At 44.9% G+C, this 24,039-nt stretch overlaps 1 long non-coding RNA gene across 2 annotated transcripts; it reads left to right on the forward strand.

Annotated features, from left to right (window-relative positions):
* Positions 1 to 1,271: 1,271 nt before the first annotated feature.
* Positions 1,272 to 23,416, forward strand: LOC130141136 (uncharacterized). Of its 2 annotated transcripts, none has more exons than XR_008818988.1 (3): positions 1,272 to 6,334; positions 10,491 to 10,567; positions 11,110 to 23,416. It is a non-coding gene; the product is annotated as an uncharacterized LOC130141136 (long non-coding RNA). The 2 variants fall into 2 exon arrangements; XR_008818987.1 differs by having other exon boundaries at positions 11,247 to 23,416.
* Positions 23,417 to 24,039: the final 623 nt, after the last annotated feature.

The raw sequence follows: 24,039 nt of genomic DNA on the forward strand, positions 1-24,039 counted from the left end.
TCTGCGGATTCAGCTGTTCTTTTGTGTCTTAGATTTCAGTTGCGATCTCTTTGGGGGCGAAGGCGTTTTGTTCCGTGTTTGCACAGGGTCTGGCGTGGCAAGGTCTGCGTCCATCACTAGCAGTGCCACTCGAAAGCAGCAGGTGCAGGAGATGCACGGGGGGGGAGCGGAGCTTTGTGCTGCCCCTACACTTGATCTATGGGTTTTGCCAAACGTGAACAACTTGGGCTCTGACAGGTGGCGTGACAGCCACTTTGCAAGCAGTCAGCATCCAGAAAGGAATTGTTCAGGGTAGTTCAAAGAGTAAAACAACTGAGGAAAAAAAAGAAATATCCCCCTTTACCGCCTGGCGTACACTTCCTATAGCTTATGCCTAGTCCTAAAACTGGAAGAAATTCTCTCAAGGAACATTTTTTCATCAGCTAGCCCTGACTAACAGGAAGCTTAATGTCTTTAGCCTTTATGATCCCCTAAGACCACTGGAACAAAACCAGTGTAATGTTTGTTGTGACTCCAGGATTATCTATCCACTTTGCCTCCAGCTTATGTTAAAGTAGGGTATTTCACCAACTTCAGTCAAATTTGCTAATTTTAAAGGCTAACATAAAAAGGACTTTGAATCAGCTATTTTACCTTGCCAATTTTTAGAAGGTTATTTCTTGGGTATTAATTCAGTACATAGTTGTTTCTAAAAATCAGAAGATAGATACACTGTAATAACAGTAGTCGGTTATTTGAAATTAGTAACTCTTTAATTGCTGATTTATGCGCTTTAATTGCAGTTCTCTTTGTAGTGTGGGTTGGCTTTCTGGCCAGACAGTCTCTCTATGACTTTAGGGACTGGCTCAGAAGTGTTCAAGCACTGTCACCCTGCTGATATAGGGAAATGAAGTAAAACTCTGACAGAACCTAAAACCACAAGGGCTATACATTTTAAGGCCAGCTGACGTTGAACTACGGGTGGTTTTTTTTACTTCATTCACAGGGTGTGAATTTCAAAATGGCAGTGGACACGCAAAATCCAGCAAAGACTGACAAAAGTAGACGGGAATAGAATTTAGGGCAGGGGATTAAATCCACAGAAATATATAAGTTGCATGTCCATTATGGCTGAGCTAGTGCCTGCTTAAAACTCTGTTCACCTTCCACTGGTAGCAGAGTTTGTAGTTGCCTATAGATTTATAATGCTTTTAGTCATACATAGTCCGCAGCCAATGTTATGCTTCCTCCTTGTGCAACCCAGAACAGAAAGTCAGATCACATACAAAAGAAGGCTGAGTTTATTTATGATTGTGGAAACACAGTCGTACCTCAGGTGCACAGAGTTTTATGATGTGTATAAGCCCCAATATATAAATAGATGACAGGATCAACGAAGAGATTTCTCCAGTTATGTCAGGACATTTTGACAGTTTGTCTGTGGCTGATTTCTCAGCTTGCTTCTGATGAATGTAATTTGATTCTGCATTTCTTTCACTTGCATGTATTTCATATGTGCTTTGCTTATTTCTGCTGTTGTAAACACATGCATTTTCTGCAGCTGTCCAAAGCTCTCTCCAAAGCAAGAACAGAAGCCCTGAGCAGCAAAATGTAACATGAAGTCAAATGTACTGGTGGTATCTTACCAGACCTAGGTCTTTCCCATTTGGCAACAGGGGTATTTTATTGCTGCACTGTAGTTTGTGTGTGTGCCCTACAGGGAAAACAAGTTTCTGTAACTGTAGTTTACAGCACTGGAAACTGAGGCATCGGGTAGGGACAGGACTTGCTATTCCACATAGCAGCTGTCTGTCAGAGCTGAGCATCTGCATGGCCCCAGGATTTAAGGCAAATTAGTGGTCCTGCCTTTTGCTGACCTGGCAGACATTGCCAAAGAGGCCGGCTCTTCTTTCTGTAGGGAAGCGCCTGTTGACCAGCAGCAAAGGCAAATCCCAGGAGGGTGACAGAACTGCTGTCACAAGAAAGCAGATGATTGGGGTAGTGAGACCAAAAGCATTTTAAGCTTGAAACCAGACTGATCAAATAAGCTCTTTTAATGGAGTTACACCGTCAAAGCTGCTCAGTTTTTGTCTCCGAAAGAGCTGAAAAAACTTTGCAAAGGGCAGTGTTCAGTTTATGCTGGGGTGCAACTTCTTACAGGCCAGTCACAAGTGGCAGTGCAGCATCTTTTATTTTTAGACACTTCCTAGAAGACACTTCTTCTGAAGAACAGGGAGGCTCCTCTGGCTGGAAGGGAAAACATATCTGAACTCTCATATATTTCACTGGAAACGTTTATAGGGTAAATCAAGACTATTAGAATGTATGAGGCTGGCTCACGTATCAAAAGCAGTTTAGCTACAACAACAACAGGAGTGAGCTCTGCAGTTTATTAATTTACTCTGCTTTTCAACAGTATATTACCAAGAACACGGGCCTGTGTGGCACTGGGTTATACTCGTGCTTTAAATTTATCAGAACTATGAAACAGGTGAAAGAGGAGGAAAATACATTTATTCCTTCAAATGTTCCTATTTCTACCTCCTGAATATCAGTTGTAACCTATGCCTGCTGTTGGTTCATACATACTTTGTATGGGGCCTCAGAGGAAGGATGAACAGTCCATTTTATCCAGTTCATTTTAAAGTCTGGTTATTCAGAGTCCCCTGCTTTGTGGTAGTGTTACCAAATGGTAAAACAGATCCTCGTTTTCCCTCCCTGTCCTCTGGACACCAGTGGCAAAAGATCAGGCTGTTTTTGGTGGTGGTGGCAGAGCAGATTTAAAAGGATTAGAGTAGCAGCCAGAGGTTTGGGTTCTTCCCTCATCTGCACCTTCTGAAGCCTTATGTCACCTCCATCAATAGTGGATATAAGTCAGGAAAGAATTGTTTCATGGTGTTCTCATCTGGGTGTACAAAAGATAGGCGTGCTTTAACTCCCATCAGTGTGAATGTGAGTTGCTGTACGCACATGAATTCCCACATGCCTGCATGTCCACAGGATTCCTTGGTTTTCCTTCTGACCTTTGGTTATCATTACACTTTTTTTACTTTGGAAATTGCAAGAATGTATCTGGGATGCAATTCTGGACTGCGATACAGAATAATGTATTTTTGCATATGTATATAAAACATAAACTGTGCCAGTCTTGCATAACATCCCATTGTAATCATAGCAGGCTTTCAAAATAGCAGCAACAAGAGGAGCCTGGATCATTTTAAGAAGTACCTTCACGTAATTAAGGTGTGGGGTTGTTTTTTGTTAAAACGGTGCTTTTCTGTTAAAAAACGTGGTGGTTTTCTTAAAAGACCTTCACCAGTTCTTGGCTCTGAGGAACTCAGAAGTGCAATGGATTGGGAGAGATTATCGGAAGCCGTTCAGGAAAATGGTGCACACGCAAGCACATCTGCACTGCCATGTGAAAAACCTGTGTGTATACGGGGATCACGGAATACCTGGGGCATACAGCTGGGTAGAGGCCTAATATTCCTCACCTCCCATGTCTCAGACCTCCTGCTCCTAACCTGAACATTTCTTGGAACAAGCAGAAAGAGGTACAGCCCAACAGAAGAAGGGGATTCTGCAAACCTTGCCTCTCCCATTCAGCAGAAGAGGAGAAGCAAATGTGGTATACAAAGCTATTTCTCATTCCTCCCCTTGTGAAGAACACTTGCCTTGTGAGAGAGATAACATGTGCTGCAAAAGGTACCAGCCTGGAGATGGGATGTGGTGGGCCCTGCAGTCACGCAATGTCTGAGGAGAGAATTAGGCAAAGTCACATTTCTTTTGTCCGGACATGTGATTACGCCTGAAGGTTAGAAGGAACCCTCCCAGAATCTTCACCCTATGGAAATCAGTGTGGCTTACACTCCACGCCTCCCTCACAGGCTAAAGCTGCTGTGGGCCAACATGATCATCTTGCCTGACTGCCTGTGTAATACAAATTGGCAGCATTTCATCCATGAATAACAGCTCATTAATATGTGATGGGAGCTGGGAGGCAGCAGTGCTTCCAAACGTTAGCATACTTTCTGCATCGCGCAGTCCCGCTGGCTCTGCGTACCGTATCTCCGGTTTGCAGCAGGTAGTCTTGGGAGAACCGAGGGCTGGTCTGCAAGATGCAGATCCTGCACGACTTATGTCTGGATCAAAAGGAGGTTTAAAGATTTTCCTGCTGCTATTGACCAACTGGAAGCAGATCCCCAGGCCGGCGTGACTGCTCTGATATCTGGAATGCAGGGGATTAACAGAGATTCAGCAAGAGATTTGAAGACATGTTGGTTGTACATCTCTAGTTTCCCCTCACAACACCTAGTAGATTTGTGACAACGTAGCACTTGCTATTTTTTAATTTGCTAACCTTGGACAAAGGGCTATTTTAATTAGTGAACCACTTCAGCTTGAGGGAGTCTTTTCATCCATACAGAAGGAAGTTTAATTTCATCTTTGTGGAAATCAGCCATGCTTGGGAAGTAGGAGGTAAATTGTGCTCATGTTCAGCCGTATGCGATGCCTTTAGGCGATAAGGCAGATCTCAGCATTCGCTCAGGTAGCTGGTGCGCCAGGCCCTCCAGCCTGGCCGGCCCTTCAGTGCAGCTGGCATTAGAGAGTCACAACTGTGCGCCGTTATTTGTTGCCGGCATCTTCAACTTTTGAGAGACGCTGTTGGTAAAAGTTGGCTCTCGGCGTCAGAGTGATGCTTGCTTGACCCCAGCTACCAGGGAAATGTAGCAGTCCCAGTCATTGTCACAACTGAAAAACTGACGGTTTTCCAAGGTGCCTGCTGTAATTACGCATTCAGCTGCTCCCCAGTTTCTATCGGGTGGGATGGCCAGTTCCCTGAGATTCGCTTGAAAGTCTTGTGTGACTTAGCCATGCTAACAGAGGAGGTTAATGGCAGAGACAGGAACCAGAGCAGGTACCTGGCTGCTGCCCTTGAGCTTTGAATTCCAGACTCTGCATCCTCCTCCCATCCGGCAGGTCGCAGAGCATGCAGGGACCCAGAAGAATAACGTAAAGAGCTGATGTTGTGGGTTTACACACATTTTTACAGTTACACGGGCATTTTTTGAAAAGAAAAAAAAAACCCTGGAGAGTATCTTCCTTCTACTCCACGCTGCTCCATCTCTCTGCAACCAGGGCAGCCCCAGTCAGGTCCAGCCCTTCCATGCTGGAGCGGGGTTTGGTCCAAGTGCTGTTGGATCAGCCACACTCCCAGGTCGGCTGCTTCTTCCTGGCTTGGCTTCTGTCTGGCCCCCTAGCTCCTTTCTGTACCCCTTCATGGTGCAATTGCCATTTCTTCCTTTGGCCTCTGCAGCCTCTCCTTGCCAATTAGAGGCTCTGCTCTCATCCCCTCTCCTGCTCGCTCGCTCTGCCCGTGTCCACTCTCCCGTGATGGATGCTGGCTTAGCTTTCGGAGTGGTTGTACATTAAAGCCAGAAGGCCTGGGAAGCTTTGTCTGCTCCTGGGCAGGGGAGGGGGTCCCCCCGGCCGGGGTCTCGTGTTGCTTGGCAACATATTTCTCTTTCCTCCAGCAGTCATTTCCCCTTGCAGCGCCTGCTGATGCACACACAACAAATGACAGCAATATTACAGCAGCAGTTGCTCCTGTCGCTGTTTACTTGTTATTTATGGTTATTGCTGTGAGAGGATTTGTAAACGTTTCTTCACATCCTTGGTCAAAACAGTTTTCTTACATGCCTTTGTGGCACGCCTGCATAATTAATGAATGGTCATTGCATTTCAGTGCATGTGACATACAGTCTTATTGGCATGGGTTTTTAAGTGGTTGCTGGTTCTGGACATTTCTATTTCTCAGCCCCAAATTGAGACATCCCAGGTTTTATACTGAAAAGTGCAAAAATCCGGTGTAAGAGAGTCCAGCTTAACTGCCTCAAATTTTGGCTCTCGTTTTTAGGTACGTGTACATTTAACAAATTCTGCTCTGAACCCCTGTCAGTCCCTTTCAAAAGGACATCGAGGCTAACCTTAAGATTCCAAAATGAAACCATTTCCATGAACAGAGATAAAGCAGCCAGGGTTCTCCCTGATGTCTGAGTCTCCACCTTATCTCTTTGCCCTTCCCTCCTCCACACCAGCCGCTTCCAGCTTAGCCTTTCCGGTTTGCGTTTGTGGATGTGCCAGAGGAGAAATATAGCTTCACTTATCTGTTTTCTTTAAAACAGCACAGCAAGAAAGCCAGACCATGTGCGTTTTCTGATCTTACAATGAAAATCCTGCTGAGGCCTTTCCTTGACAGGCTGCTGTCACTCAGGACAGATCTGGAAAGCTTTGCTCCTGCTGCTGGCTAGTTATGCGCTGACAGATCTTCCGCTGGGCCTTGATTCAGCTCTAGGTAGGTTTTGTTCCGTGTGTTAGCCCAGCCCGGCTCCCTAGGTTGTGACAAGGCAGGGAAGGGAGAACTTTTGCTTTACACGGCAGGGGTGCCGTGCAGTGATGGATGCATCTGTACATCTGCCATTGCCCTCTGCTGGGGTGCGCCAGAACTACTGCCAGAAGAGCTGCCCTCCGCCACCTCAGCCCCAGGAACCCTGTTTTCATTTCCTGAGCAGAAGCCTCTCCTTCACTTTAAGAAATTACCCCTTTGGGAAGGAAGGCTGCCTGGGTGTCGCTGGCAAGCAAAGGCGGCAGGTGGTTTTGTTCAGCAGGTGACTGTCAGCGCCAGGAGCAGCAGGGTGGCTAAGCCAGGACAGCAGTGCCCGCCTCACCCGGGCCCAGATGTGGAGGAGGAGGAGAAAAGCCATCTCCAACGTAGAGCAGAGTTTAAAAAGATGGGCCTGTAAACTTCTTTTCTGATTCTGCTTTTCGTCTGACTCACCTACTGAGCTGACTTCACAGCGGTATGCGTACATACGGGGCTGGCTTGCTATTTTGCCCCTGTATTATCCAGATTGTATGTTTAGTTGTTGTTCGTGTGTTTGTGACCTGTTGGAGTTGGAGGCAGAGATGGTTTCTGAGCACAGCCCTAAGGCGTATTGCCTGCCCTCCAGCCGCTCGCCTATTCCATCTGAGTGGGGACAAATGCAAGTCCCGGTCTAAAAGTGGAGACTCTGAATCCACTTGAAAACCCAGCTTTCCCACAGCAGGCATTATTAAGGACGGCCTTTTTGAAAGGGCTTTTTACGATGGAGACCTTTGAAAGGCTTTGAAATTAAGACCTTTATAGAAGTGAAGGCCCAGTGCTAGGGCCCCACAGCAGAGAGGTATGCCTGTGAGGAGGGGGCAGCTTGCGTCTCTATGGGATGGCACCAGAAGAGAAGGAAGAGCAGATGATAGCCCGGCTGTTTTTCGGAGAAAGGGTACAAGCCCCAAATGAGGCTCACTTAGCCTAGGCAGGCTGCTTGCTTAGGAGGGAGTTCCCTGAAATCAAACCAGGACAGAGGCGGTCTGCAGCAATGACCCACTGTCTGCCATTTTTTCCTTGAATCTACAGCGACTGGGAGAACAGTATCCTGTTTACGGTTTCTAGTTTGTTTCTTTTACTCTGCACCCCTGCTAAGCACAGACTGCCCCATAGCCAAACCGGCAGAGCTGAGAGAGCTTCCCAGCTCCACCTGCTCAGCAGCGGCTTTGCCCCCCAGGGGGGTGCGATAGCTCACAGATCTGGAGTCTGGTGAAACTCTGCAAAGTCATTTGGAGAGTGCTTTGAAATTCTTGAACGAGCACAGACCAGTCGGGGGTAGTTTTCAGCCTCCTTCAGCTTGAAAAGCCCTCTGCGTTTTCTGGTGGAAGCAGCGGTGGAGAAGGAGTGCCAGCTCAAAGCGTAGCCTGGCAATGCTCATTGGAGGCTCGCAGGAGTTAAACCGAGTAACATGGGAGCGCAATTAACGTGTGCTTTCATCGGTCACCTTACCCTGGTCACTGTCTGGATCAGCTAACATCCTTGTGCTGACTGAATTGCCTTTCTCAACTCAGTGAGAGATGATATTGCAGAGTACAGAAAACTGCTGATAAATTAGCAGCATTGGAGAGTAAAAGACATTCCAATTCCAGAATGGCCTTATTACTCTTCGAACAACCCGAATGTTTCTTGATATAGTTCATTTAGCCAGCTCTGAAACAGGGGATGTAGAAATAGGTGGCATTGACTTGGGACGTTTATTTTTAGGTAATGCTTTTTGTTCCCTTTCTCAGCATAAGAACTACTTTCATCTTCTTCAGAGGCAGTTATAAATATCTTCCGTTGAGATCCGGGGCCTCTGACATGAGTGTGTAGCACTTCTCCCTGCTGCGCATGGCAGTCGTATTTCCTTCCATTCCACAGCACTCTTGCACCCCTCTGACAGAAAACGCCCCCCTCAGCTCCTAAAATCCATTAGTTATTTTCCTGAGGAGGAAGGGGATGCTTGTGGGAAACTGCACGTTATGTGTTGTATTGATACGAAATATAATATGTCCCATTTCTGTCTATTCCTAATTAGTGTTAGACACTTCTTGGATTTCAGCAGGCTGGTTCTTCTTTGTGTAATCAATAGCGTGTGCAAGCTGCTTCCATCCTTGCTCTCCTTTGCTTACTGGTGCCTCAAGCAACGCAGTCCTTACCCAGGCACTTGACACAGGCACTGTGACAACTTCAGAGTGACAACACTTTATTTGTAAACGTGTTATAGAAAGGACCAAGCATGAAAGAATTGAAAGTCTGTTGATGGCAAATTTACTTCTTGCTCTCAAAATCTGTCACAAAGCCTGGACAGACTTGTAACCCCCTCTCCTGTTTGATCACGTTCTTCTCTACCATCCTGGCTGCCTCACTTGCCAGAAAAATGGTATCTCCTGTGAGGGCTAGTGGGAGCTACATGCAAGTGCTTCATACATTAGCTGTTATTTCTGACCAGGAACAGCTCGAGCGGTCAAGCCTCACAGTGTGACTTGTCTCACAAGACTGGTTTACTGCTTCTGCAAATTATTGAAGTGCCTACAAGGCAAAAGCAGTGCACAGAGGTTTTCCTTGCTGCTTGCAAGGAAATGTTGGAATTTCCCTCACCTGCATCTCAAAATAAGAAGGGAGCAAAGAGACGAGAGGCTGTGGGTCCTTTGCTGAAGCTGCAGAAAAGCATCAGCTCACAGAAGTTGGTGCAGATCTGTTTTGTAAGCACTGAGGAGTTACGGGAAGCAGGCAGCGTTGCACTAGAGGGGGACCAAAAGGGAAGTTTTGATCTGTTTTCTCTGACTGGTACTGTTGCTTTAGGAAGCCTTGCTCGAGTGATCTAAAAGAAAAATGACTGGAGAAAGTAAATAAAGCAATAAATAAAATGGTAGGGGAATGCCTACCTGCCAAAATCTGGAGTTGCAGGTAGAGAAGTAGCATTTCAACTATCTTAACTTTCAAGTGCATCAACATATAAATTGTGCTTTAGTTTCCCTGGTGGATAGAGCTATGTGCACATTACCATACGTGGGCATGACTGTATAAGCAGCGTTCTCTTCTAAAATACCCATAGCCTAAAATAAGCACAGCACAACCATGGGCAGAGAATATTGGAATGTACTTCAAGTCGTATTGTTTCAGTATCATTCACAACTTATGCTAGTTCTAAAGTAAAGAAAAGCATTTTAGGTCATTTTGGAAATGTATCTCTTTTTAATTTCTTATGGGCACTACTGTGGTTCTATTTCTTTATCAAAATTTCATTTCGGGCATTTGCTAACTTAGTATTATTTTAAGATTCTGGTTCTGTTTTTACTTATCTCTTTAAATCCCACATTTCCCCAAAGGGGAACAGAAGGAGGTCAACTCTTTAACTGGCAAAAAAGGTGAATATTCCAACCAGCTTTCTATTTTGAAATTTAAAAACTACTTCTACCTGGATAAGAAATTCAATTTAACATAGTTTAAAATGCAAAAATTAAGTTTCAAAATAAATTAAAATTCAGAATTTCTTGTAATAGTTCTCCTGCTAAAAGCACACTAATGAATGTTTAGACCAGTGAAAAAAACAAGTGTCCCAACAGATGTATTGCTTTGTTTAGTCCCTGCTTTTTGTAATTTTGAGTCTGTTCTACTGATTATATAAAAAGTGTAAGGATGTGGTGTTGGTGAGAAAATATGTCTTTCCAGATGATAAACTTTGAGAAGAATAAGGCAGGTTATACAGGCTAAAGAACGGGATGCATTTTGTTTTGAGGCATGTCCCAGTATCAACACAAGTCATGAATTCATGTCAGATCCCCATTATTTTAAACTTCATGGACAACTTGGAAGCATTCTCTATAAGGGCTTTAAGATAGTTTCTTGTCCTTCCCATAGTCCAAATCAATGTCAATGTGACAACTCTGAGTATTCATTTTCTGGAGACCACCTGGCTTTTAAAGAGAAATGAACGAGTTAGCATTGTTGGCAGTGTATATATGCTACCTCTTGAATATGTGATGTGCTGGAAAGGCCCATACATTGATTATTGTATTTTGTAGAGTTAGCAAGGCTTTAAATCTAAAACAGCCAATAAATTAATACACCCTGTTGCTTTCCCTCTCTCACTTGACTGTTGCAGTTGCCCAGCATATTGCAAGAAAGAAGTGAAGCGAAAACTGGAGCGAAAAAAACCCCCATGTCTAAAGGAAAAACAAGGTAATAGAATATGATCCAAATTAAACAATTGCCTGATATAACCTGGAACATTATTACTATTAGGGTGTTGAGCTGACCCTGCTTTGCCTGCCTTAGACTTAAAGGCCTTTGACTCTTACCCAGCAGTATTCACTCTCTAATTGAAGTCAATGATCTCATAGCCTTGGGGATCTGACATGGGACATAAATTTGCCACGGTCATAGTTTATCAATGAGCATTGCTATTTTATGGTGATAAGAGACCAGGGCCACTTGGCCAGCTCCCTCCCATTTAAAAGCAAAGTGTTCATAACGCATAGAAAGCCTCGTTGTTTGATGCTGATGGATGGTATCTCTTTCTGATAACTGAAATATATTTGCCATTTTGGCACCAGACAAAGTAAGTACTTTTCATACTGTTTCCAGGCTCAGATTGGTTTTATTCCTTTGCTAATCTGAAGAGGTACCCTTCAGTCAAGTGGGGTGGTCTAGAAAAATCCTCTCCTGCTGTAAACGTCTGAATCTGTGTTTAACATGGAAATTAATTTCATGAATCAAACTAGGAATTAGAAGAAAACTGCTGCAGCCTAGAAAAGCCTCGTAGTCTCCATGTCTGCTGTAGGTGTGTTACAAGACAGCTGGCCTGGGCTGGGGAGCTATGGACTGACTGTGCAAATTTGCCCTGCTGCCCCTTGCTCAGCTCCTTCCAGGAGGAAGCTCACTGGGCACTTTGCCTCTCCTGCATTCTGTCTTCTGAAGTAACCTGCTGCACCATACCTGGGGACCCAAGAAGCTGAATGCCAAATATCGGCATTTTTTCGTTGGTAAGTGGTTGGTACCTCAAGAGCTATCCCAACACACTTGTGACTTGGGTGCACAGCAATCGCTGAAGCACCATTTAGTCACGTTCCAGATTTGTGCCCAAGCTTGTCCTCAGATGTGTGTGTAGCTGCAGGTGGACAAGCAAGGACATGCCCCTTTGCCTGGAGCTCTGCGGGGGGCAGACCCAGGGCCCTGTTCCCCGTTTGCTTGTGCCAGAACTGCTCATTTTGTTCCAACAAGAGGGAGGTCTCAGGTCCACTGGCTTCATTAATATTTGCTGGTTTAACTGAATTGATAGAGCCCCTGCTTTCTAAAAATCAACTTGTCCTCCAATGCCCTCTGGTGACGGGAACTAATTAGATGCCACTGCTGTTATTGAATCCAGTTGCAAAACACTAATGTTATTTCATTCCTATCAAATATTGTAGGCAAATACTCAGATTTAGCACAAACTCAAGTCTGCGTTCACTAGTTTGAATACAAACTTCTCTCTGTAATTGCTGTGGCACTTCCTAGGAGTGGAAAAATAAGCATTTTCTAGGGACAGCATAGCTTAGGGAATCTCCAAAGCTTATTAGGTTGATCCTTTAAATCCTTTAGTGCTGATCCTTGCTGCAGAGAAGTACACCTGTGTGTGTGTGTGTCTGCATGGCTGCAGGAATGCCTTGTGTCACCTTCCATGCTTAATCTCTCAGGATGGAAAAGCCGTGTCCCCAAATGGCTTTTAGGAAAACATGTTGCTGAAATAATCACAACCACTTGCATATATGCTGGTGCGCAACTTCTGTCCTCTGCCTGCCAGGGCTCATGTCAGCGAAGGCACAAACAGCCAGGAAGTGAAGGGTCTGCCTAATAAATGTGTAAACACTTTTCAAAACTAGACTTGATAGAAACGGCAACTCGTGACAGTTTATCCACTGGCTCTTTTCTGTTAGGTCTGGCTTTACTGTCGGACCTTTGTGATAATAGGGAAGCAGGTAATAATACTGAAGTACATGGTGACTGGTTGGTGAATGATAAATAACATTTTTAGATTAGAAAGGCAAAAATACTGAAATAACCTCCATAATAAAGCAGGTCACATTTCCATCTTATGAGCCTAGGGAACTTCTGAGTGTCTCAGGTTTTTTAATTGTTTCTCTTACTATTTGCAATCGCTGTTCCTAAAAAAAAAAAAAAAAAAAACCCAAACAAAAACCCAACCCATAGAAATAACATTTTTTAAGAACAAAATGCTCCACGACTTTGCTGCCACAGTGTGCTGCCATAGACTAAGTGCTTACAGCTTAGTTATTAGCTTGTGATAAAGAGAGTTTGTAATTGGAGCTGCCAGCAGAGCCTTGATTACTGAGGGGGATGTAGGCCCAAGTATAATTTGATAAGCTACTTGGGCTTGCAGATCTGCAGCCATTAGTAACTGCTTCCAGCAGCACCGAACATCCGTGCGTTACACCTACAGCTGCTCCGCGCCTGTAGCCAGGGCGGGTTGCTTCTCGCTCCTGCCCTTTCCTCTGCAGCAAACCAGCTCTGAATGCCATGTAGGATTGCAAAAGCATGCCAAGAGCTGTGCTCCAGCCCCGGCTCTGTGGGACACTGGGGGAGAGACAGCAGTGAGTATGTGAATGTGTGGTAGCTGCTGCCTTTCAGCACCCTAACAGGGAGATCAGGTGCTTCAGAAGTTACACCAGCCTTCCTGGTTTATGTTAGCAGAAGGTCCTGTCCAAGATGGGTACATCAAAGAACATTTGTCCTCGGGTATATCAGGGCACTGCTCAAAGGAAGGATGGCCAGAACAAGCTAGCATGTGCATTAATTTATCCCTTCTGCATGGTCAGGACTTGCAATTCTCCCACATTTCTGCAGTGGCCTTTCTAATGGTACATGGGACTCTCATTTCCACCCCCCAGAACAGCTTCCTTCCCTGCCAACAGAGCCCTCTCCCTGCTCCAAGGGCTATTGAGCCTGTTGCTTTGCATTTCACACATGAAATGTGTGAAATTTTTCTGTAGCCATGCATCTGCCTAAGAAAACCACTGGGGCTTCAGAAATGAAGACAAGACCTAAGCATTTTATGAACTTTCCTGAGGGAAGAGATCCATCTTAAAATGGAGCTGGGCATAAGCAGGGAGTATGATATAAACCTGTGCAGATTACCTCACCCCTGTGCAATGGAAGTTAATCTTTTGGAAAAGATGGGTGCCTGTTCATTACAAGCAATTACCATTGGTCATAATCTTTCCAGGAAGTACATGGAGAATGACTCAGTTCATTCGATGAGCTATTGTGCCAGTTTTCCCTGAAGCACAGGCCGGCGCGATTACCAAGGCCAGCCCTAAGCTTTCTGAATGGCAGGGTATGTATCAGCGCAGCACGTGGCTTAGCTCGCACTAACAGGCAACTAATGGAACGGGACTGACCAAGACAAAAGAGGCAGCAGGTAAAAACTCAGCAGAAGTATGAATTCCCCAAGCGTGCATCTGCCCACCCCATCTTTCTACACTCTTTTGATAGGTCTGCAGCCAAAGAAGCTCCGAGCTACTAGCGATACTTCAGATTTATTTAAACTGAGGGTCTTAATGCTTTACAAAAATTAATTTAGCTTCTAAACAGGTATCCAGATGGGATCCCACATCTTTACATCTATGGTATGTGTAAGGTATGGAGAGAGAGAAAAAGAGAAGGAGAGTGGCTTTACAGTCAGTGAGAAGCATGTCAAGCTCAAGGCTTCAGTCAAGCTTGCAGAAGGATCAAGCACAGGTTTTTCAGAGCTACCTAGCAGTGGCTTACTCCTGCACAAGCAGAAGTCAATGACAATAAATAGACCTGAGCCAGGGCAAAATGTTACAGAAAGCGCTGCCTGAAATGACTTGTAGCAGGCTCCCTAGGGGGTCTGTCACACAGCCAAGAATAGATCCTTCATCAAAAGAGCATTTTGTCTGCCCCCAGGTCCAATGATATTGCCAACCTGGCATTTCAGAGGAGGAAAGAGATTCAACATCTACATTTTTAATTGAGAGTTAACCCAAATTTTGTGTTATTTGGAGCACTGTCTCTGTGCAGGTGGATGTGTGGATGTCCTTGCTAACAAGATAGAGGCACTCTGAACAGGGAGCTTATTTCAATGGCTTTACTTTGCGTGCCTCCCTGTGCAAACTGATCAGAATGCAGCCCTTCTCTCAGCACTAGGTGGGTGCATAAACGTTCACTGCTACACTGGCAGCGTACATTTGGAACTATCACTATTAAGAAAAAAAGTAGTAAGTGCTCTCAGCAATGTTTGAAAGCAAGTAGTGTGCACAGCAGTTCCACAGCAGTGGCTTTAATTTTCTGCCATTGCAAGGTGTAGCTGATCTACCATTAACTGTAGGTTTGCACAATTTCAGAACAGCCCTGAGAATTTCAAAAGAAGGCTTGTGTATATTGAAGGAAAAAACTGCCAAGGAAAATTCTGCCCAAGACTGGCTGGTGTGAAGTAGTAGGCTCAAGGTAGTTGCCTAAGTTGGAGCATAAGCAATAGGAGGGCGATAACAGTCCCCACTAACATATGATGCCAACTAAGTTGTGTGTTGTTGAGGCATGTTTTCAGAAAGAGCACGGAGAGTTTAAATTACTACAAAGCGCTATCCGACATGATTGGCATGCTGGTGATTAGAACAAACCCAGCTTTTCACGTGGGATCTCCGTACACAGCCGCAGCTGAGGACTGTATGGATTCATGACTGCATTTTGCCAACCCACTTATTACAGTACTTAGGTATACATTATATTTTCTTGCGCATTTTAACATAGATTTGTAGACCAAAGATTAAATAAAAACATACAGGTTCTTAGCGTTTTCTGGCAACACCATTCTAAACACTAGCCATGCCTCTAGAAACGTCTGGAAGAAATTATTTTTGTTTTATGGAGGTCTGCATAGTCACTGTTTCAATGAATTGAAAGGATGTGATTAGAGAGTGAGTGCTGCACTGTACTGAACCTTGCCTTACTTTCTCTTTTGTTTGCAAGTCAGACTAGTTTCTGGAAAGAGTGGTCCTGTTGAAAAACAGTGAGAAGTGAGGGACTTACACAGAGATAGAAGATTAAAACTGCGCACCTGCGTTCTGTGAAACTTGGACAGAATTGAATAGTCGTGCAACTGGGTATACAACAATGAATTGTTAACTGTCTTTAAAAAGAAGAGGCTATAAAAACTTGATTTGCTGTAGCAATGGACATTTGGGGTGTTTCGTGCACACACTTATAGCATGCTACTTCTATCAATAGAAAATGCAAGTGCTAAGCATCCCCATCTGCTTCTCAACTGAGGCAGATTATCAAAAATCACTGTGGTAGAAATAAGAGCTTTAAAGAGTAGTATCCAGATGCATTTGCACGTGTACATTAACCATGTCAGTTATTCATCTCATGTGACACCAGGTTGCCATTCTATTGCTTGCTGCATTATCCTATGATTCCGTACATACGACAGCTATGATTCCTTACATCTCGGAGCCCGAGGTCCCCCTCTGTGGCCATGCACATACACAGCACTTGTTTGTTTACTGTGGTCTTGCTGTGTGAACCAAACTGTCAACTGGGTCTCAAGAGGGCAAGCGCTATTTGATGAATGTGTTAACATGATGTAGTCAGGCAAGATTTTGTCCTGCCGCATCAGATCTTTAAAGAGTTTGCCTTTATACATTATATATGCATCCTCAGGAAGAAAAGGACTCTTTTTTTCCTCTCTCCTTTCCCCCGCTGCCCTCTTAAACACCTGTGCATCGCCTCATCTATTTTTACAACTGGTCCGTGCGGAGACAGGCCAAGGAAGAGCCCACCCACTGCACCTACAGACTTGCGGTCACTGCATCGCGAGAGAGAGCTTATCACAAAACAGCAGGCATTCAGGGCGAGAAGAGAGTTTGTCAGTGCTGTAAGCTGAAGACTCAACAGCTGGAGTCGCGTGTGCTGGCACCTTCAAAGGAACATCAGAGTCCCCATTCTCACTGGATGGTCCCAGAAGTGCATATGGTTCCCAGAGATGATGATTGGTACCAGTTACTGAATCATGTTTTAATGGAAAGCTACACATTAACACCACACATCCCACAGAGAGGACAGATGGCATGATCAGGAGCAGACAGGAACCCATCTTGTTGTTAACAAGTGTCAGAAAGTTTCCGATTAGAGCTTAGTCATGCTTTTAACAGTACACATTATTACACAGTCCAGCATTATTTGTGTGGATCAGCTTGGCTTCCTCTCAGGCTGACACAGATGTTTATGCAACTGAAATCAAAGCCTCCGAGTAGCATGGGGGGTCATAGCTTAGCAAAGTGATACAAAATCACACAGCTGTGCACAGCACACACATGAACAAGGGCTTTACAGTAAAGCATCTAATTCAGCACAGCTTCTACTGAAATGAGATACTTTTAGCAGACTTGTCATAGCTTTAAAACTCCTCACTCGGCTGAAAATTATTCCTCGCTTTCAGATGTGCAAATAAATATTGTTAAGGGCTTTAGAAACAAACAGCAAGATCTGAGAGTCCCTTTGACCTTTTGCCTTTGCTAGAGGATTCTTCCAAAGCTCCGGGATTCAGCTCTAGCAAACTGTACGCAGAACTGCGCTACAGCCCTGTCAGTAACTCAGGCTTTGGCTGAGCGACAAGGAGGTACTGTGCAGAAAAGGTACTGTCACTTGCAAAGCTGGAAGCTGGCAATAAAAACAGGTGCATGCCTTTCCCTTCTTCTTTTAGTCCTCTGCTTTAAAAATGGCTCATTTTTAAAAGATGAGTAGAATGAGGGGATAGGTATGTTGGCCTCTGAAAGATGTTTCACAGGAGTATCTTTGGCATTGTAGCACCCTAAAAGGCCAGGTAAACAGCTACATCTCAGCAGCATGTATGCTGTCTTTGACATGCAGAAATGCTTGATACAATCAGTCATGCTTGTAGCACTGAAGGAGCATGAGCGGTAAGTTTGTATGTCTCAGATCACTGCTAAATAGCTGAGCATTGAGGAAAATAAGACAGCTTCAGCAGAAACGAGTTTTTTAGATTTTTGTGAGATTTCTTCTACCAGGAAGAAGGCTCCAGAGGGGGAAATGAAGTAAGAGTTCTGAGTGGCAGAGTGCTTTTCCATAACCATGTGTCAAAAACTTGTCTGCTGTAAGACCTCTAAGCCAAAGTTGTGGGATATGCATGGTTACTTCTTAAGTGCCAGACACTGACTTCGGTTGGTACCATATTTCCATACATTTAGTTCTCTGGTTGATTGTTTTTTTTTATTTTAAGAATTCTCAGTGCACCCTTAAGGTAATAGAGGGCAAACTCATCCACTGATACGCTATCCCTATTTCTGCAGGCACCTGATACTGCACTCATTGATGTGCATGAGAACACAACCATCTTTCTAATCCCTAATCTCTCCAGACACAAGTGGGACTGGCAGTGGCCAGAAGGACTCCAGCCAGCTTCCACTGCTCTACTGTTCAGAGGCTTGTAAAGGCAAAGGCTATGAGACTGTTCAGGCTTGTAAACGACACCTCACTGGAAAACTGATGCAATGCTATTTTGAGAGAGAAAATACCAAATACCACCCCCCCTACTCAGTGGAATTACATGAGAAGCCACTATGTGGAGCCAGCCGCTAATTATTTGGCTGACGAAAAAAAGTGGATTCAAACAAGCTTGTTACAAAAAGTTCACGTGCATGTGCTCCCTCATTGCCTTTTGCTCTACCTCCCTCAAAAGTGTAGACATGGGGCAATTTGCTGCAATGTAAATCAGATGCACAAACCCACCAGTGAACTTAGTCAAGTGATGCTGTAGAGACAGAAAGACACATCCCTTCCGTGTCTTTGGGAGAGAACTCTCCACCAGGTTCCCTGTACTTCCATCTACCTTATTCCTTGTTTTGTTCCCATCTAGTCTAAACTCTTGTAGCCTGTGAAAGAGTACTACCAGTTTCCCAGACCAAACAAGAGAACAGAGTATAGCTTGAATGTCATTACTGACAACATGCTGTGGTTTGCGTACATCATCTGGCAGATGCAGAGCCTCTGCAGCCACTAGATTAGGATGGAATTTGATTTAGAAAACAGAATAGCTTCTAGATAATGAGTATATTCGAAAGGCTGGGAAATACGATAAACTCCTCCAATCTTGGGCATGAGAGGTAATTTCAAATGTTAGGCAAGGGGACCGTAAGAAATGTGCACACCAAGGAAACCTTATCTGTTACATAAGACTTCCTGTACTGATGAACCCTAATGAGAATTTGTGGACTAAAAGTTCAAATTCAGCTTTGCATTGGAAACTTCCCTCACTGTTTACTTCATTACTTAATGTGAACGCTTCTCTGTGTTTCCAGTACTGAGTTTAGAGGTTTTGTTACGGGCAGGCAAATGATTGGGATATAGCAAGATGCAGGCACTTTTTGCTGTAAAGAAACTCAAGGAGAAAAGAATCTCAAGAGTAACTCAGTTTTTTATAATAATGTGAGTTTTATCTGCCTTATTCCTCCACTATCTCTGAGGAAAGAGAGAAATGAAATACAGAAGAGAAAAATTCTGACACCCTCAGTAACCATCTTAGATGGATTTATTATTTAATGCATGCAGCAAGAAACCATAGAGAAAAGATGCACGTTTTTGGTACTAGGAACCATAGGCCATCTGCTGAGGAGTGTCACTTAAACACAGTAATGTCTTGTAGAGCACTCAATTGCAGAGGGAAGTCTTCTGTCCATACTGGTGAGCAGATAGGAAGAATGGCATTTGGCTCTGTACGTGGTATGAGGCAGAGTGTCTCTACCCTGCAGGATATTCCTCTCTATCATCCAAGCCTTAAGCATAGCTTGCACATGCTATGACATTATGATAAAAGAATTTGAGAACATATGTATTTCTTCCTGTAGCATCCATTCTCTGGATTTTTCCATCTCCAAAGCAATACAACCTATTGACAGGCAATCAATCACCCACAGAAATCCTTCAAGTTAGTGAGCTCAGGCTGCTCATACAATTCACACCTGCAAATGCCATTTACTGAACCTGGTAAGGTACTTAAAGTAGCCAGCAAGGCATGGGGGAGTCAAGAGTTGTAAATTATCCCCACAGAGTCTCAGATTTCGTGAATAAACAGCCCAACCTCCATTAACCTAGCTATGAAGAAGCATCTGGAAAATCAGGTATTCAGGATAGCGCTTTGTCTAGTCTCTCCTATCAAGTTAAACATTCCCAAGGAAATAATTCAATATTCATTCAGGATAAACAACTTGGACACAAACTTGTCTCTTCCATATCTAAGCACGTCTACAATATTGCCAGGCTGCTGAGCTAAGCTTCTACGGTTCCTTAGGCTCAGTGATTCTTTTCCCCCCTTGAAAGCACAAGGGAAGCCCTGGGAGTATACATTGAAAGAAATCCACCCACAAGTCCCCTGTAACGGGACGATGAGGCTGGACCCAGCAGCAGGCAGTACACGTGCTTTTTGCCGCCCAGCTTCTCAGTGAGCGTCCTGTGGGCAGATTCCACGGTTTGCAGTTTGAACCATTCAGTTTTCCCTATATCAGCAATGCCTGGCTTAAGCTAGACCAAAAAATAAAGTTTCCTACTTTCATCCCAGTAGGACCCCTGGGTCTCCCTGGGTTTGATCAGATACTTCCTGACCTATCCAGTCTCTGGGGTTTTAAAAGTGCTGGTTTTCTGGCATTATTTGGGGTAGCTCTGACCATCCCACTGCAGAAAGGCTGAAGAAAACTGTCCAGCCATTCCGTAAAACCCACCATCCCAAGGTGTTTGCACACAGACAGGGGCCTGACCATTCACTGCAGCCCTGAATTTGGGAACCTCCTACAAAAACTGTAGATAAATGGCTGCCTCTACATGTGCTGATGTTGCAGCTTCAGCAGATTCACAGTGCCGGAGCCCCACAGCAGATACCCAAGAAAGTATTGATCGCAGCTGCTTTGTCTCATCTGACAAAGGAGCAGTGATAACCAACTTCAGCAGCAAGAATGAGAGTGTTTTGAATGTAAATTGTATTAATAGATTATATTGCTGCTTTGCTATAGAGGTGCAAAAGTTTTCATATGTTAGAGGAGCCATTATGTGTTACAAATGTCTGAAGGAACGTTGTTCACAGTTCAGGAATCACCAAAGAACAACCCACTGTGCCTCAATTTAAGCCTTCAAGTACTGTCCTTCAGAAAATAGAGTATCCTGTAAACACGTAGCATTGCAGATTAAATAAGCAACAGCCTGGAGTGTTGAAAGGGTTATTTCTTATTTTAGCATTTCAAATGCTAGTTTTAGGAAGCGGTCATTTCCTTTCCTGTCTCAGTAAAGCTTGTCCTACTTAGAGACGACAGAAACCATTTGCTACAAGGTGGCTGTACCTGAGCTCTGCTTAGGTTGCATGAGGCAAAAAGCGCAGCTAAGCAGGGCACACAGGCAAGCTGGGCGAGAGCTGGCAGGGCTCAGTACTGAGAGGAGGGAAAAGGACCAGAAGAAGAGAAAGAGGGGGAAAGCTGTAAGGAAGGGGCCAGAAGGCAGACCATAGGGGATGAACGGCAATTTTAAATCACCCAAACACACTTCCTTCCAAAATCTCCTCAGACAGACCAAATCTCTGGATTTGTCTTGCTTTCAGCAAGCAGCTCCATGGCCCTTTTGCACAGCAGTCACTCCTCCTCGTCCCACCATCTTCTCCCCATGGGCGACAAAGTCCTGGTGCTACCAGCCTCTACATTAATTCCGTGACCTTAGGAGCATAGCTAGGAGTCACCGTTGGTTTTATTAGGAGTCTTAGGAACTTGATTAAAAGAGACTGTTACTGCTTTTCCACACTGAAATGCAAAGGAAGTAAAGGAACAGAGATTGCATGTCCAACCTCATCCCCTTTTTCTGTATGTTTTGCCACTCTGTTTCCTTTGGTAATCACCAGCTTGTTTCCAACGGATCCTTGATGCACAGCCAGAGTAGTGCAGGGAGCAACAGGCCTTTTTTTCCTCCCAGAGGTTGGCATTAAATAATAGGTAAGGCAAGGGATTGCATAAACAATAATAAGATTAGATTGCTGGCTGCAGAGTTAACATTTAAGGAGAGCAAGGCAGCATCAGGTCCCTGCTTAGAAGAAAATAAAAGAGGCAACCATTTCCTAGCAGCTGGAAGAAACTTGCTTAAATGCTTAATGTTTTGAAGACATACTGTGAATCCCAACGTGTGTACTTGTCTGTTTGGACACTTAAGAAAGCTGAACACCAACTTAGAGGTGCCTCTGCAGTCTGCCAAAACAAGTGAAGAAGTAAATTGATGAGACCGCTAAACACTGCAGCCTACTAGGTGTTGGCTTGGGGTTGCTCCTGTGGTGGGCAGGTTGGCTGAACGAAACCATTCGTGGCTGACCACCGCCTGTTTTCTGCTCCACAAGGGAATAGCTCAGCAGCTGGCTGAGCTCTCATGCAGCAGCCTGGCTGTGGGTAATGGGTGCAAGTCAAGTTTTTTCTAGTTTGATGTTAATTTTTTCCCCACTTGCTAATATCCACCATGAAATACTAGAACAATGTGTTTACCACCATTTTATTTTGGCATTGCTATGCTGTTCCTACACTGTATTTGAAGTTAATGGAAATTATGTTTTGAACATGTGAAATGCCCTGTAATGCTAAGAACTCTTGGCAACAATCTGGTACTTGGCATTTATTTACCAGACACTGTAACAGTTTCAGCCTGAGTCTCTTAGTTCTCCTACTGTAGAAACGATAACATGCCTAGTGCCATCACTGTGCTGCAAAAGTAAACTAATGTGTGAGGAAGCCGGGTACCACACAGGAGAGAAGAGCAGAAGCTCTCATAAGTGTTACCCTTGTATGCAGTGGAGGACAGTAAACAGAATAAGCAGGGCTTGAGGCTGTATGTGGAATGAACAGGACAAAAGGCAGCACTGTAATCACACACCGAGGCATGGGCACTCTGGAAAAAAAGAGTATGTGGTTATGCAGCTACAGGCAGGAGAAGAGCTTCTGCGAAGATCGCAGCACGTAGCAGCTGGAGGGCTACTTCTTATATTTGGAGAACTTATAACTTCAGCATTTTTCCTGTGTGATTTTGGGCAAAAGGCAGGGGAAGAGGGTGTGCTTTTAGTATGAATGCTGCTGTCCCACATCCTGATGAGCTTCTGCAGGTAAGTGCCCACCACACGACCGTTTAAAGGTCCTGTTGAGCTGCAATTATTCGTGTGTGTAGGTCACAGCAGAGCCCGTTGCCTTGCTTTCCGTTGTACTTCCTGAACACTTGCTCTCTCCTACTGAAAAGGGTGCCCTACCGTGTGCTTGAGCTCCAGCCTCGTAGCCTCATTTCCTTTCTGCTCACCAGATACGTTAATAGCTTAAGCACATCACCTTTGATAACTTCAATGCTACATGGACTGAACATCAATCTCTTCAGACACTCACAGTTAGTGACACAAACCAGATATGTTGTGTAGGGGTTCCTATTGTACACAATATTAGTGCACTTGAGCACACTAAACCTGCAGGTGTGAGGAAACCAATGACTATGCCTTGTTCTTGTGCCTCGGTTTCCCTTTTGGTGGGTTGAGATCAGAATTGGTTTAAATATATGGGCTTTAAACCACAAATCCTCTCTCCTGAACAGCAAAACACTGTCCTTTAGTTAAATTAACCACCTATGATACAGAAACAAGCCCTTCTGTTCTGCTCAAGCTTTCTGTACCATCTCCATCACCCTCTCCAAAGCTCTTGAGATTAATATTTTATAAGTTTTCATGTCAACTAGGTCAAATAGTAACCTCATTATTCTCCTGTTTAAAGATTTCCAAACTCTCTCTTTCTGCAGACATATCTAATTATTTGGTTTCACTAAGCTATAGCTGTCCTTTTTTCCTGGTGTGATGTTGTCCCTGACTTCATGTCAGGCACTTGACAGCATGTGGCTGACTCGGCACAGACTCACCAAGTCCTCCAGGTAGGAAGGGACCCCAGGAGGTCTCTGCTCCCACCTGCTGCTCAGGGCAGGCTCAGCTCTGAGGTCAGATCAGGCTGCTCAGGGCTGTATCTAGTTGGTCTTTAATCACTCCCAAGGATGGGCACTGTACCACCTCTCAGGACAGCCTGCTACACTGCTTGGCTGTCCTCATGGGGAGCAAGTTTCTCCTTGTGTCACCCCTGAACCTCTCTTGTTTTCAGCAATGCCCGTTGCCTTACGTCTTCCCACTGCCGTGTGAAGAGCCCGTTTTCTCAGCGCTGCAGCTGCTGGAGGTGCCAGTGGGCTGCTGCAGGGTGCCCCCAGGCCGTTGCCTCTGCAGGCCTCACAAGCCCGGTTCCCTGGGCCTCCTCACCCAGCAGAGCACACACGCCAGCCCCGACTGTCTGGGTCACCTCCAGTAGGACATGGAGATACCTCCTGCGCTCCCCTGACAGCCTGGGAGACCTAGAAACACTCCGACTTTCCTTTAAGGTGATTCCCGCGCGTTGCGGTGTCCCTGCAGCGCGCCGAGGCCTGAGGGGACAGAGTACGCCGAGGCCTGAGGGGACAGAGCACCTTCCGCGCGTCCCCTGGGCAAGAGCCCACAGATCGCACCCGCCGCTTGGCCCCCCGCAAACCCGAGGCCCAGGTCCCCCGTGTGGCGGCAGTCGGACCCCTCAACGCACGGAGCCGCA

The sequence above is a fragment of the Falco biarmicus genome, chromosome 1, assembly GCF_023638135.1.
Source record: "Falco biarmicus isolate bFalBia1 chromosome 1, bFalBia1.pri, whole genome shotgun sequence".
Taxonomy (NCBI): domain Eukaryota; kingdom Metazoa; phylum Chordata; class Aves; order Falconiformes; family Falconidae; genus Falco; species Falco biarmicus.